The sequence below is a fragment of the Rhodnius prolixus genome, unplaced genomic scaffold (genome assembly GCF_049639745.1).
Source record: "Rhodnius prolixus isolate KJV_2025 unplaced genomic scaffold, Rpr scaffold_9, whole genome shotgun sequence".
Lineage (NCBI taxonomy): Eukaryota > Metazoa > Arthropoda > Insecta > Hemiptera > Reduviidae > Rhodnius > Rhodnius prolixus.
This window is the reverse complement of record NW_027411604.1, coordinates 1,122,416-1,136,103: the sequence shown is the minus strand read 5'-3', so window position 1 is coordinate 1,136,103 and position 13,688 is coordinate 1,122,416. Positions and strand designations below refer to the sequence as shown.

General features: G+C 30.8%; 1 protein-coding gene and 2 long non-coding RNA genes across 4 annotated transcripts in view; 2 read left to right on the top strand and 1 right to left on the bottom strand.

The window, feature by feature from the left end:
- LOC141454741 (uncharacterized) overlaps positions 1-4,373 on the bottom strand; it is a 113,235-nt gene extending 108,862 nt beyond the window's left edge. Inside the window, exon 1 of one of the 2 annotated variants that reach the window (XR_012458924.1) lies at positions 3,965-4,373. This is a non-coding gene — a long non-coding RNA (uncharacterized lncRNA). The remainder of the gene's footprint in view (positions 1-3,964) is intronic. The other variant, XR_012458925.1, reaches the window with a different exon arrangement.
- Positions 1-13,688, top strand: part of LOC141454740 (LHFPL tetraspan subfamily member 6 protein-like) — a 603,704-nt gene that overhangs the window by 430,229 nt on the left and 159,787 nt on the right. The gene's annotated exons all lie outside the window — the stretch shown is intronic.
- Positions 4,375-13,688, top strand: part of LOC141454742 (uncharacterized) — a 56,606-nt gene continuing 47,292 nt past the window's right edge. The window contains exon 1 of the long non-coding RNA XR_012458926.1: positions 4,375-4,648. This is a non-coding gene — a long non-coding RNA (uncharacterized lncRNA). The remainder of the gene's footprint in view (positions 4,649-13,688) is intronic.

Below are 13,688 nucleotides of genomic sequence, written 5' to 3'. Positions count from 1 at the left end.
AAAACATTAGACTGTTAGGCCCACTCTCTTCACTAGAGAGGAGATCACGAGGCCACTGTCTTAAGAGACGTCTTGTCCGGGTTATCAGGAAGAGTTCTAGAAGAAAGATTTTTGAGCTAGAAGGATTTATATGAGATTGCAGATTGAAGTGGAGTTTTCTTTACCTTGTTTTCAGCGACTTCGGTGATAAAAGGAATGTTAAGGGCTCAGTGTGTATAGTCCAAGTTGGGAGACATAAATTGGAGCGTTTACTTATAGTTCAAAGAATTTTAGATCGAAGAGATTGAATCCTTTCGAAGATTGGAGCGTTTCGTTGAACCCCTACAGCTCTATTCCATACGCCCAGATGGGTTTCAAAATAGAAGTATAAATCAGTCTTTTGTTGTCCAGAGAGAGTTTAGATCTATCGTCTAAGAGTAAGAGTCTTTTAAGTAGTCGATAGCGTCTGTTCAGTTCTGTTCTTTTAAGTCTAGTATGGGGGTTCCAAGACAAAACTAGGTATTGAATTTTAATTTTTTACTGATACCTGTTTCATCCCTATACTGTTTTCGAAATTAGAACCAAGCATATACATATATACATAAGTTATAAAGGAGTTCTTGCTCTATATTTTAAAGGAAATTTGGGAATTTTATCTTTTATAGAAAAAGAGAAAAAAAATGGTCAAAGTTGGGTGTTTTTCCAACGTTACAGCTTTTTCTGGCGCAGTTTTTTTGACGATCAACCCTTATACAACTGTCCTACCGGAAACAGTTTTAATATTATTAGATGAGGCAAAAGAGGAAGTATGTAACGAAGAAAAATTCTCTTATTTTTTTTTTTGTTTTTCCTTCAAGGGCACTATCCATTCCCTCAGCCCTGTACACGACTTAAGATTAATTCAAAGAAAATAGACTTTCAGCAAGCGTGCACAAGGACGAGGGCACAAAAAGAGATTACCTAACCTTTCTTAGAAAATTCAAGAAGATTTTTTCCTCTGTTTATTTTCTTTTTTAATTTTCACACAAGCACACGGGAAAATAAAGGAAATGGAGAAAAAAAATATTCTTTTCTTCCGCGATTAGAGTTTCAATTCTTATTGGAATAATTGGTTGAAAGTAAGTTTCGTCTTAAGTTCTGTTTAGAAAATTGGTAAGTCAGTTTTTTTTTCAATTTTGTGTATATACTTCCTTCTTATCTCATTTCCGTGTAACTGCCTCCGTTTACCTTCACTTCCTAATTTACTTTGATGAAAACAAATTAACTTTACTTCAAGATCTTTTCTTTTTAACTTTACGTCACAGGAAGTTCCTATTACATTCTTGCGGATATTAGATTTTCAGTTTTTTGACGGAAAACATTTAATTTGTAGCCCTACTGAATAAGAAGGGAGCAGTTTTTATAAACAGACTGATAAACAGAGAGACAATATTTCGAATGAGTTAATAAAATTCTGTCCAGTTAATTTCATATCAGAAAGCTGTTCAATCAAATAATCCGAAGGAACGAAATACGTCATCAATGGAAAACTAGTTTTACTATAAACAACAGGAAATTCTTCAGATATTAACCATTATCGGCCAATGAGACTGGCAGCTATTATTATTACGTAAAAATTAATTATGATACTAATGTTTAGACTTCTTTTTTTTTAATTTATTTTGTTATTTACAATCTGTATAATACACTATACAATAAGTAAATAGGGAGATTGAAGTATAGAGGCGTGAAAGGCAGGAGGAAAGAAACTGCCCAGCGGTAGCACTTTCTACAGGATATGATTTTTAGGCCTTCAGACTGCGAGGAAGTCGCGGGGCCACTGGCGATTCAGTCGGCGAGGAGGATTGTCAGGAATGTCAGAGGAGGCGAGAGACTGTACAAGAGGATTGGGGCAAGTGGAGAGAGTAGTATGGAATTTTTGATATTTAGTCTTGGCGAGTTAGTCTATGAAGGGAATGTTGAGGTCGTTGTGAAGAGTAAGAGGTTAGTCACGTAGAAAGGAGTGTCAACTATCTGTCGGAGGAGTTTTGATTGAAATGTCCTGTACTGTCCTGTATGTTTGTAGGTTTGGCTGAACCCCACAGCTCTAGTCCGTAAGTCCACCATAGGTTTGAGGATAGTACTGTATATTAATCGTTTGAGTTCAATGGGTAATTTGGAGCGTCGTCCAAGAAGTCTGTAAAGTAGTTTCGCACGTTTTGTCATTGCTTGTCTTTTAAGTCTGGTGTGTGGTGTTCCACGTGAGTCGTTTAAAGACTAAAGAAAAATTTACGAATTACTTTCTTTAGAGAGCAAACAGAAGGAGGCAAACGCTCGTGAGAGTACCGAAATCATAAAAGGGAATATTAGCAGAAAGAGCAAATGTTGATAACTCTAATTCTCCGAAATATTGGTGTACATATAATTTGTACAAATTGCAGTAAAGAGAGGCAGAAATAACTGCAGACAAAGCTATGCATACATGAACCTGTCAGTATATTACCTTCCAGTTTCAATATAGTCTTAATTTGAATAATGCTTTAAAAGACTTTGTCTTTTACTTCATGTCTTAGTTATAGCCTTTTGCGCAGACGCAAAAAAACGGAGATTTTGGTTAAAAACTCAAGTCTGCAAGGTTTGTAGCAAGCACCTTATCTAACAAGTAGAGGTGAGACAGAGAGAAGTAAAGCCTGTGCTTTTAACTCATGTGATATCACCACAGTCTCCGGGTATTAAGGTAAAAAGAAACCATGGAACAGAGATTTCAGCTAATTGCTGATTCCCATCATTTCAGTGAAACTGAAAGTCATCTGAGGGTAGGGGTTGCCAACTGCCCTTTTTTGGAAAGGATAGTCCTTTTTTTAACACCTGGTTGTCCTTGTTCTTTCTTAAATTAGGATAGGACGCCTTTTGTCCTTCTCTCAGATATTGTTCACACAAATCTAATTTATTTTATTGTATTTTATGATTTAAGTTCTGACTTCCGAGACTTCTTCATTTGACGTGTTGTTTTTCTGTTCTAACTGAACTGAATAGGTCAACAGGTTATTGATGTAACGATGAACAGAATGCAAAAAAAATGGTACTGGATTTTATGATTCTGATCAATTATATTCTTATGATAGGTGAATTCCTTTCATAATACCGACGCTGTATTGACCCCTACTTTTTTTTTTGCAATTAATCACAGATTTCTGCATCAATTTTTAAAATAACCCCAATGCATTGTATACCTTTCGAAAGGTGATCGTATTTAGTTGTTTTTCATGAATAGTGCACGTTTTTTACATATATAATATTTTTGAGAAAAATGAAGTCAAAGTTTTTGAAAAAAATTAGAAACTTGCTATTTCTTATGTTTGGGCCACAAAGTGAAATACTTAATATTATTATTTTGGAATATAAATTAGCTTATTTAAAAGGAAATTTAACCTTCTTTCTAATGAGCTGAAACTTTCAATTTCAGTAAATTTCTTTAAAAATTTAACTAACTTTTAAATTAATTATATGAAATTAATCAAATTCATGATATCCTATTAAAGCGGTTTGATATTAACATTAATTTACAATATCAAGTAAATTATGGGTATGGATGTTACAGTTTAATGATTGTGTGGAGGCGGCCCCTCCCTGAGCACCAATAAATCGTAAATCTCTCTCTCTGCCGCCTCTTCAGAGCATTCTAGTAGACCTCTTGCACACGCACATAGTTCCTTGGGAATATTATATAGTATACCACGAATATCTTAATAAGAACAGAATGAAGGTGCAATCATCAGCACTTCAGATGATTGGCGATGATTTAAAACATTTTCGTAAAGAGTAGTTAAGCTCTAAAATACGTCCAATCTACACCATCATCTTGGAGAATGTATTATTGACTTCCAAAAATTTGAAACACATACTTGAAGGAAAAGGAAGATAAATTGGACACCACGATAGCCAAGACACCACTGCTAGCACTTTAAACACTTCTTAGTTAATCAAAGAGAAAGTTATTACTTACTCCAGAATGGCACTGAACAAGAATCTTCTTTTTAGAAGCCTCCGGCAAGTCCAGGTGTGCAGGTAGGACAGGTCCAAGTAGTTTAACAACCAAAAACGTTTCAATTTACAGCGGCTAATGTACGAATTATGTACACTGATTATATACACTGACTATTTACAATGACATTTAATAATATATGAGCCATTCACTGCACAAACTTATGAACTCCACTTTATTGGGTGTTTACATTTAAATTTAAGTGCCACAAGCAATTGGTTCAGTCATAGCTTTTTATATTTATCATAAATCTCCCAAATAATAAAGATTAGCACCATGAAACGACAAACAACAACAAAAATAACGAACAAATAAGCGAAAAAACAGAAATCACATGTCAAACTCAAAATTCCAAACACACGCACCATAGGTCAAGAGAAGGTAACATAACTAGTGCTTGCTTGTGAAAAGGTTACAATAGTAGCGCTAGCAGTCACCGTCAGCTCTGCCAGCCATCACAGTTACATTGCAATTGTTCATGTTCTAAAAAGTTGTGGAATATTTTGTGCGACATATATAAGAGCAGTCTTACTAATAGGTTTTCAACTATTTATAGAAAAATGGCATTATATTATAACAAGAACCTAAATCTATGATCCTAACAGTTGTATAAGGATTGATAGTCAAAAAACTACACGAAAAAAAGTAAGTTAAAAAAACCTAACTTTGACAAATATTTCCTCTTTTTCTGTTAAAGCTAAAATTCCCAAATTTAAATTTAAAATATAGAGAAAATACTCATTTATAACCGCAGTTTTTACCGACCACCCACATATCATAAATTAATTTTTCCATCTTTTCGATCTTAGTTATGAAATTATTTCCAAATTGAAACGTCTATGATCTATTTACCAGATTTCTATGATTTCTTCACCGAAATGTAGGGAATAGTATTCTTTACTAGTGGTATAAATAGCATTTTTCTAGCTGTGATAGTAAACAAGATATAGAAGGTTGAATTTTCGTGGTTTTCGGTCTTAGTTTGAAATACCTTCTAAATTGAAACGTTTATATCTCTTTTTGTACAGTTCGTATTTTAATGAAATCTTTACCAAATTGTAGAGAAAAGAAACCTTTATAATGATTGTTCATTGCATTGTTCTAGTCCCAATAGGTATTGTGATATAGAAGGTTAATTTTTGAGACTTTTCGTATTCGTTCAAAACTTCAAACGCTTATATTTTTTTTCAAATTTACCAGATTTCTATGATTTCTTCTCCGAAATGTAGGGAATAGTATTCTTTACAAGTGGTATAAATAGCATTTTTCTAGCTGTGATAGTAAACAAGATATAGAAGGTTCAATTTTCGTGGTTCTCGATCTTAGTTTGAAATACCTTCTAAATTTAAACGTTTATATCTCTTTTCGTAATGATCGGATTTTAATGAAATCTTTACCAAATTGTAGAGAAAAGAAACCTTTATAATGATTGTTCATTGCATTGTTCTAGTCCCCATAGTTATTGTGATATAGAAGGTTAATTTTTGAGACTTTTCGTATTCGTTCAAAACTTCAAACGCTTATATCTTTTTTCAAATTTACCAGATTTCTATGATTTCTTCTCCGAAATGTAGGGAATAGTATTCTTTACAAGTGGTACAAAAAGCATTTTTCTAGCTGTGATAGTAAACAAGATATAGAAGGTTCAATTTTCGTGGTTCTCGATCTTAGTTTGAAATACCTTCTAAATTTAAACGTTTATATCTCTTTTCGTAATGATCGGATGTTAATGAAATCTTTACCAAATTGTAGAGAAAAGAAACCTTTATAATGATTGTTCATTGCATTGTTCTAGTCCCCATAGTTATTGTGATATAGAAGGTTAATTTTTGAGACTTTTCGTATTCGTTCAAAACTTCAAACGCTTATATTTTTTTTCAAATTTACCAGATTTCTATGATTTCTTCTCCGAAATGTAGGGAATAGTATTCTTTACAAGTGGTATAAATAGCATTTTTCTAGCTGTGATAGTAAACAAGATATAGAAGGTTCAATTTTCGTGGTTCTCGATCTTAGTTTGAAATACCTTCTAAATTTAAACGTTTATATCTCTTTTCGTAATGATCGGATGTTAATGAAATCTTTACCAAATTGTAGAGAAAAGAAACCTTTATAATGATTGTTCATTGCATTGTTCTAGTCCCCATAGTTATTGTGATATAGAAGGTTAATTTTTGAGACTTTTCGTATTCGTTCAAAACTTCAAACGCTTATATCTTTTTTCAAATTTACCAGATTTCTATGATTTCTTCACCGAAATGTAGGGAATAGTATTCTTTACTAGTGGCATAAATAGCATTTTTCTAGCTGTGATAGTAAACAAGATATAGAAGGTTAAATTTTCGTGGTTTTCGATCTTAGTTTTCAAATACCTTCCAAATTGAAACGTTTATATCTCATTTCGTAATGATCGGATTTTAATGAAATCTTTACCAAATTGTAGAGAAAAGAAACCTTTATAAGGATTGTTCATTGCATTGTTATAGTCCCAATAGTTATTGTGATATAGAAGGTTAATTTTTGAGACTTTTCGTATTCGTTCAAAACTTCAAACGCTTATATCTTTTTTCAAACTTACCAGATTTCTATGATTTCTTCACCGAAATGTAGGGAATAGTATTCTTTACAAGTGGTATAAATAGCATTTTTCTAGGTGTAATATTAAACGAGATATAGAAGGTTGAATTTTCGTGTTTTTCGATCTTAGTTTGAAATACCTTCTAAATTTAAACGTTTATATCTCTTTTCGTACAGTTCGGATTTTAATGAAATCTTTACCAAATTGTAGAGAAAAGAAACCTTTATAAGGATTGTTCATTGCATTGTACTAGTCCCAATAGGTATTGTGATATAGAAGGTTAATTTTTGAGACTTTTCGTATTCGTTCAAAACTTCAAACGCTTATATTTTTTTTCAAATTTACCAGATTTCTATGATTTCTTCTCCGAAATGTAGGGAATAGTATTCTTTACAAGTGGTATAAATAGCATTTTTCTAGCTGTGATAGTAAACAAGATATAGAAGGTTCAATTTTCGTGGTTCTCGATCTTAGTTTGAAATACCTTCTAAATTTAAACGTTTATATCTCTTTTCGTAATGATCGGATGTTAATGAAATCTTTACCAAATTGTAGAGAAAAGAAACCTTTATAACGATTGTTCATTGCATTGTTCTAGTCCCCATAGTTATTGTGATATAGAAGGTTAATTTTTGAGACTTTTCGTATTCGTTCAAAACTTCAAACGCTTATATCTTTTTTCAAATTTACCAGATTTCTATGATTTCTTCACCGAAATGTAGGGAATAGTATTCTTTACTAGTGGCATAAATAGCATTTTTCTAGCTGTGATAGTAAACAAGATGTAGAAGGTTAAATTTTCGTGGTTTTCGATCTTAGTTTTCAAATACCTTCCAAATTGAAACGTTTATATCTCTTTTCGTAATGATCGGATTTTAATGAAATCTTTACCAAATTGTAGAGAAAAGAAACCTTTATAAGGATTGTTCATTGCATTGTTATAGTCCCAATAGTTATTGTGATATAGAAGGTTAATTTTTGAGACTTTTCGTATTCGTTCAAAATTTCAAACGCTTATATCTTTTTTCAAATTTACCAGATTTCTATGATTTCTTCACCGAAATGTAGGGAATAGTATTCTTTACAAGTGGTATAAATAGCATTTTTCTAGGTGTAATATTAAACGAGATATAGAAGGTTGAATTTTCGTGTTTTTCGATCTTAGTTTGAAATACCTTCTAAATTTAAACGTTTATATCTCTTTTCGTACAGTTCGGATTTTAATGAAATCTTTACCAAATTGTAGAGAAAAGAAACCTTTATAAGGATTGTTCATTGCATTGTACTAGTCCCAATAGATATTGTGATATAGAAGGTTAATTTTTGAGACTTTTCGTATTCGTTCAAAACTTCAAACGCTTATATTTTTTTTCAAATTTACCAGATTTCTATGATTTCTTCTCCGAAATGTAGGGAATAGTATTCTTTACAAGTGGTATAAATAGCATTTTTCTAGCTGTGATAGTAAACAAGATATAGAAGGTTCAATTTTCGTGGTTCTCGATCTTAGTTTGAAATACCTTCTAAATTTAAACGTTTATATCTCTTTTCGTAATGATCGGATGTTAATGAAATCTTTACCAAATTGTAGAGAAAAGAAACCTTTATAATGATTGTTCATTGCATTGTTCTAGTCCCCATAGTTATTGTGATATAGAAGGTTAATTTTTGAGACTTTTCGTATTCGTTCAAAACTTCAAACGCTTATATCTTTTTTTAAATTTACCAGATTTCTATGATTTCTTCACCGAAATGTAGGGAATAGTATTCTTTACTAGTGGCATAAATAGCATTTTTCTAGCTGTGATAGTAAACAAGATATAGAAGGTTAAATTTTCGTGGTTTTCGATCTTAGTTTGAAATACCTTCTAAATTGAAACGTTTATATCTCTTTTCGTAATGATCGGATTTTAATGAAATCTTTACCAAATTGTAGAGATAAGAAACCTTTATAAGGATTGTTCATTGCATTGTTCTAGTCCCAATAGGTATTGTGAAATAGAAGGTTAATTTTTGAGACTTTTCTTATTCGATCAAATCTTCAAACGCTTATATTTTTTTTCAAATTTACCAGATTTCTATGATTTCTTCACCGAAATGTAGGGAATAGTATTCTTTACAAGTGGTATAAATAGCATTTTTCTAGCTGTGATAGTAAACAAGATATAGAAGGTTCAATTTTCGTGGTTCTCGATCTTAGTTTGAAATACCTTCTAAATTTAAACGTTTATATCTCTTTTCGTAATGATCGGATTTTAATGAAATCTTTACCAAATTGTAGAGAAAAGAAACCTTTATAATGATTGTTCATTGCATTGTTCTAGTCCCCATAGTTATTGTGATATAGAAGGTTAATTTTTGAGACTTTTCGTATTCGTTCAAAACTTCAAACGCTTATATCTTTTTTCAAATTTACCAGATTTCTATGATTTCTTCTCCGAAATGTAGGGAATAGTATTCTTTACAAGTGGTACAAAAAGCATTTTTCTAGCTGTGATAGTAAACAAGATATAGAAGGTTCAATTTTCGTGGTTCTCGATCTTAGTTTGAAATACCTTCTAAATTTAAACGTTTATATCTCTTTTCGTAATGATCGGATGTTAATGAAATCTTTACCAAATTGTAGAGAAAAGAAACCTTTATAATGATTGTTCATTGCATTGTTCTAGTCCCCATAGTTATTGTGATATAGAAGGTTAATTTTTGAGACTTTTCGTATTCGTTCAAAACTTCAAACGCTTATATTTTTTTTCAAATTTACCAGATTTCTATGATTTCTTCTCCGAAATGTAGGGAATAGTATTCTTTACAAGTGGTATAAATAGCATTTTTCTAGCTGTGATAGTAAACAAGATATAGAAGGTTCAATTTTCGTGGTTCTCGATCTTAGTTTGAAATACCTTCTAAATTTAAACGTTTATATCTCTTTTCGTAATGATCGGATGTTAATGAAATCTTTACCAAATTGTAGAGAAAAGAAACCTTTATAATGATTGTTCATTGCATTGTTCTAGTCCCCATAGTTATTGTGATATAGAAGGTTAATTTTTGAGACTTTTCGTATTCGTTCAAAACTTCAAACGCTTATATCTTTTTTCAAATTTACCAGATTTCTATGATTTCTTCACCGAAATGTAGGGAATAGTATTCTTTACTAGTGGCATAAATAGCATTTTTCTAGCTGTGATAGTAAACAAGATATAGAAGGTTAAATTTTCGTGGTTTTCGATCTTAGTTTTCAAATACCTTCCAAATTGAAACGTTTATATCTCATTTCGTAATGATCGGATTTTAATGAAATCTTTACCAAATTGTAGAGAAAAGAAACCTTTATAAGGATTGTTCATTGCATTGTTATAGTCCCAATAGTTATTGTGATATAGAAGGTTAATTTTTGAGACTTTTCGTATTCGTTCAAAACTTCAAACGCTTATATCTTTTTTCAAACTTACCAGATTTCTATGATTTCTTCACCGAAATGTAGGGAATAGTATTCTTTACAAGTGGTATAAATAGCATTTTTCTAGGTGTAATATTAAACGAGATATAGAAGGTTGAATTTTCGTGTTTTTCGATCTTAGTTTGAAATACCTTCTAAATTTAAACGTTTATATCTCTTTTCGTACAGTTCGGATTTTAATGAAATCTTTACCAAATTGTAGAGAAAAGAAACCTTTATAAGGATTGTTCATTGCATTGTACTAGTCCCAATAGGTATTGTGATATAGAAGGTTAATTTTTGAGACTTTTCGTATTCGTTCAAAACTTCAAACGCTTATATTTTTTTTCAAATTTACCAGATTTCTATGATTTCTTCTCCGAAATGTAGGGAATAGTATTCTTTACAAGTGGTATAAATAGCATTTTTCTAGCTGTGATAGTAAACAAGATATAGAAGGTTCAATTTTCGTGGTTCTCGATCTTAGTTTGAAATACCTTCTAAATTTAAACGTTTATATCTCTTTTCGTAATGATCGGATGTTAATGAAATCTTTACCAAATTGTAGAGAAAAGAAACCTTTATAATGATTGTTCATTGCATTGTTCTAGTCCCCATAGTTATTGTGATATAGAAGGTTAATTTTTGAGACTTTTCGTATTCGTTCAAAACTTCAAACGCTTATATCTTTTTTCAAATTTACCAGATTTCTATGATTTCTTCACCGAAATGTAGGGAATAGTATTCTTTACTAGTGGCATAAATAGCATTTTTCTAGCTGTGATAGTAAACAAGATGTAGAAGGTTAAATTTTCGTGGTTTTCGATCTTAGTTTTCAAATACCTTCCAAATTGAAACGTTTATATCTCTTTTCGTAATGATCGGATTTTAATGAAATCTTTACCAAATTGTAGAGAAAAGAAACCTTTATAAGGATTGTTCATTGCATTGTTATAGTCCCAATAGTTATTGTGATATAGAAGGTTAATTTTTGAGACTTTTCGTATTCGTTCAAAATTTCAAACGCTTATATCTTTTTTCAAATTTACCAGATTTCTATGATTTCTTCACCGAAATGTAGGGAATAGTATTCTTTACAAGTGGTATAAATAGCATTTTTCTAGGTGTAATATTAAACGAGATATAGAAGGTTGAATTTTCGTGTTTTTCGATCTTAGTTTGAAATACCTTCTAAATTTAAACGTTTATATCTCTTTTCGTACAGTTCGGATTTTAATGAAATCTTTACCAAATTGTAGAGAAAAGAAACCTTTATAAGGATTGTTCATTGCATTGTACTAGTCCCAATAGATATTGTGATATAGAAGGTTAATTTTTGAGACTTTTCGTATTCGTTCAAAACTTCAAACGCTTATATTTTTTTTCAAATTTACCAGATTTCTATGATTTCTTCTCCGAAATGTAGGGAATAGTATTCTTTACAAGTGGTATAAATAGCATTTTTCTAGCTGTGATAGTAAACAAGATATAGAAGGTTCAATTTTCGTGGTTCTCGATCTTAGTTTGAAATACCTTCTAAATTTAAACGTTTATATCTCTTTTCGTAATGATCGGATGTTAATGAAATCTTTACCAAATTGTAGAGAAAAGAAACCTTTATAATGATTGTTCATTGCATTGTTCTAGTCCCCATAGTTATTGTGATATAGAAGGTTAATTTTTGAGACTTTTCGTATTCGTTCAAAACTTCAAACGCTTATATCTTTTTTTAAATTTACCAGATTTCTATGATTTCTTCACCGAAATGTAGGGAATAGTATTCTTTACTAGTGGCATAAATAGCATTTTTCTAGCTGTGATAGTAAACAAGATATAGAAGGTTAAATTTTCGTGGTTTTCGATCTTAGTTTGAAATACCTTCTAAATTGAAACGTTTATATCTCTTTTCGTAATGATCGGATTTTAATGAAATCTTTACCAAATTGTAGAGATAAGAAACCTTTATAAGGATTGTTCATTGCATTGTTCTAGTCCCAATAGGTATTGTGAAATAGAAGGTTAATTTTTGAGACTTTTCTTATTCGATCAAATCTTCAAACGCTTATATTTTTTTTCAAATTTACCAGATTTCTATGATTTCTTCACCGAAATGTAGGGAATAGTATTCTTTACAAGTGGTATAAATAGCATTTTTCTAGCTGTGATAGTAAACAAGATATAGAAGGTTCAATTTTCGTGGTTCTCGATCTTAGTTTGAAATACCTTCTAAATTTAAACGTTTATATCTCTTTTCGTAATGATCGGATTTTAATGAAATCTTTACCAAATTGTAGAGAAAAGAAACCTTTATAATGATTGTTCATTGCATTGTTCTAGTCCCCATAGTTATTGTGATATAGAAGGTTAATTTTTGAGACTTTTCGTATTCGTTCAAAACTTCAAACGCTTATATCTTTTTTCAAATTTACCAGATTTCTATGATTTCTTCTCCGAAATGTAGGGAATAGTATTCTTTACAAGTGGTACAAAAAGCATTTTTCTAGCTGTGATAGTAAACAAGATATAGAAGGTTCAATTTTCGTGGTTCTCGATCTTAGTTTGAAATACCTTCTAAATTTAAACGTTTATATCTCTTTTCGTAATGATCGGATGTTAATGAAATCTTTACCAAATTGTAGAGAAAAGAAACCTTTATAATGATTGTTCATTGCATTGTTCTAGTCCCCATAGTTATTGTGATATAGAAGGTTAATTTTTGAGACTTTTCGTATTCGTTCAAAACTTCAAACGCTTATATTTTTTTTCAAATTTACCAGATTTCTATGATTTCTTCTCCGAAATGTAGGGAATAGTATTCTTTACAAGTGGTATAAATAGCATTTTTCTAGCTGTGATAGTAAACAAGATATAGAAGGTTCAATTTTCGTGGTTCTCGATCTTAGTTTGAAATACCTTCTAAATTTAAACGTTTATATCTCTTTTCGTAATGATCGGATGTTAATGAAATCTTTACCAAATTGTAGAGAAAAGAAACCTTTATAATGATTGTTCATTGCATTGTTCTAGTCCCCATAGTTATTGTGATATAGAAGGTTAATTTTTGAGACTTTTCGTATTCGTTCAAAACTTCAAACGCTTATATCTTTTTTCAAATTTACCAGATTTCTATGATTTCTTCACCGAAATGTAGGGAATAGTATTCTTTACTAGTGGCATAAATAGCATTTTTCTAGCTGTGATAGTAAACAAGATATAGAAGGTTAAATTTTCGTGGTTTTCGATCTTAGTTTTCAAATACCTTCCAAATTGAAACGTTTATATCTCATTTCGTAATGATCGGATTTTAATGAAATCTTTACCAAATTGTAGAGAAAAGAAACCTTTATAAGGATTGTTCATTGCATTGTTATAGTCCCAATAGTTATTGTGATATAGAAGGTTAATTTTTGAGACTTTTCGTATTCGTTCAAAACTTCAAACGCTTATATCTTTTTTCAAACTTACCAGATTTCTATGATTTCTTCACCGAAATGTAGGGAATAGTATTCTTTACAAGTGGTATAAATAGCATTTTTCTAGGTGTAATATTAAACGAGATATAGAAGGTTGAATTTTCGTGTTTTTCGATCTTAGTTTGAAATACCTTCTAAATTTAAACGTTTATATCTCTTTTCGTACAGTTCGGATTTTAATGAAATCTTTACCAA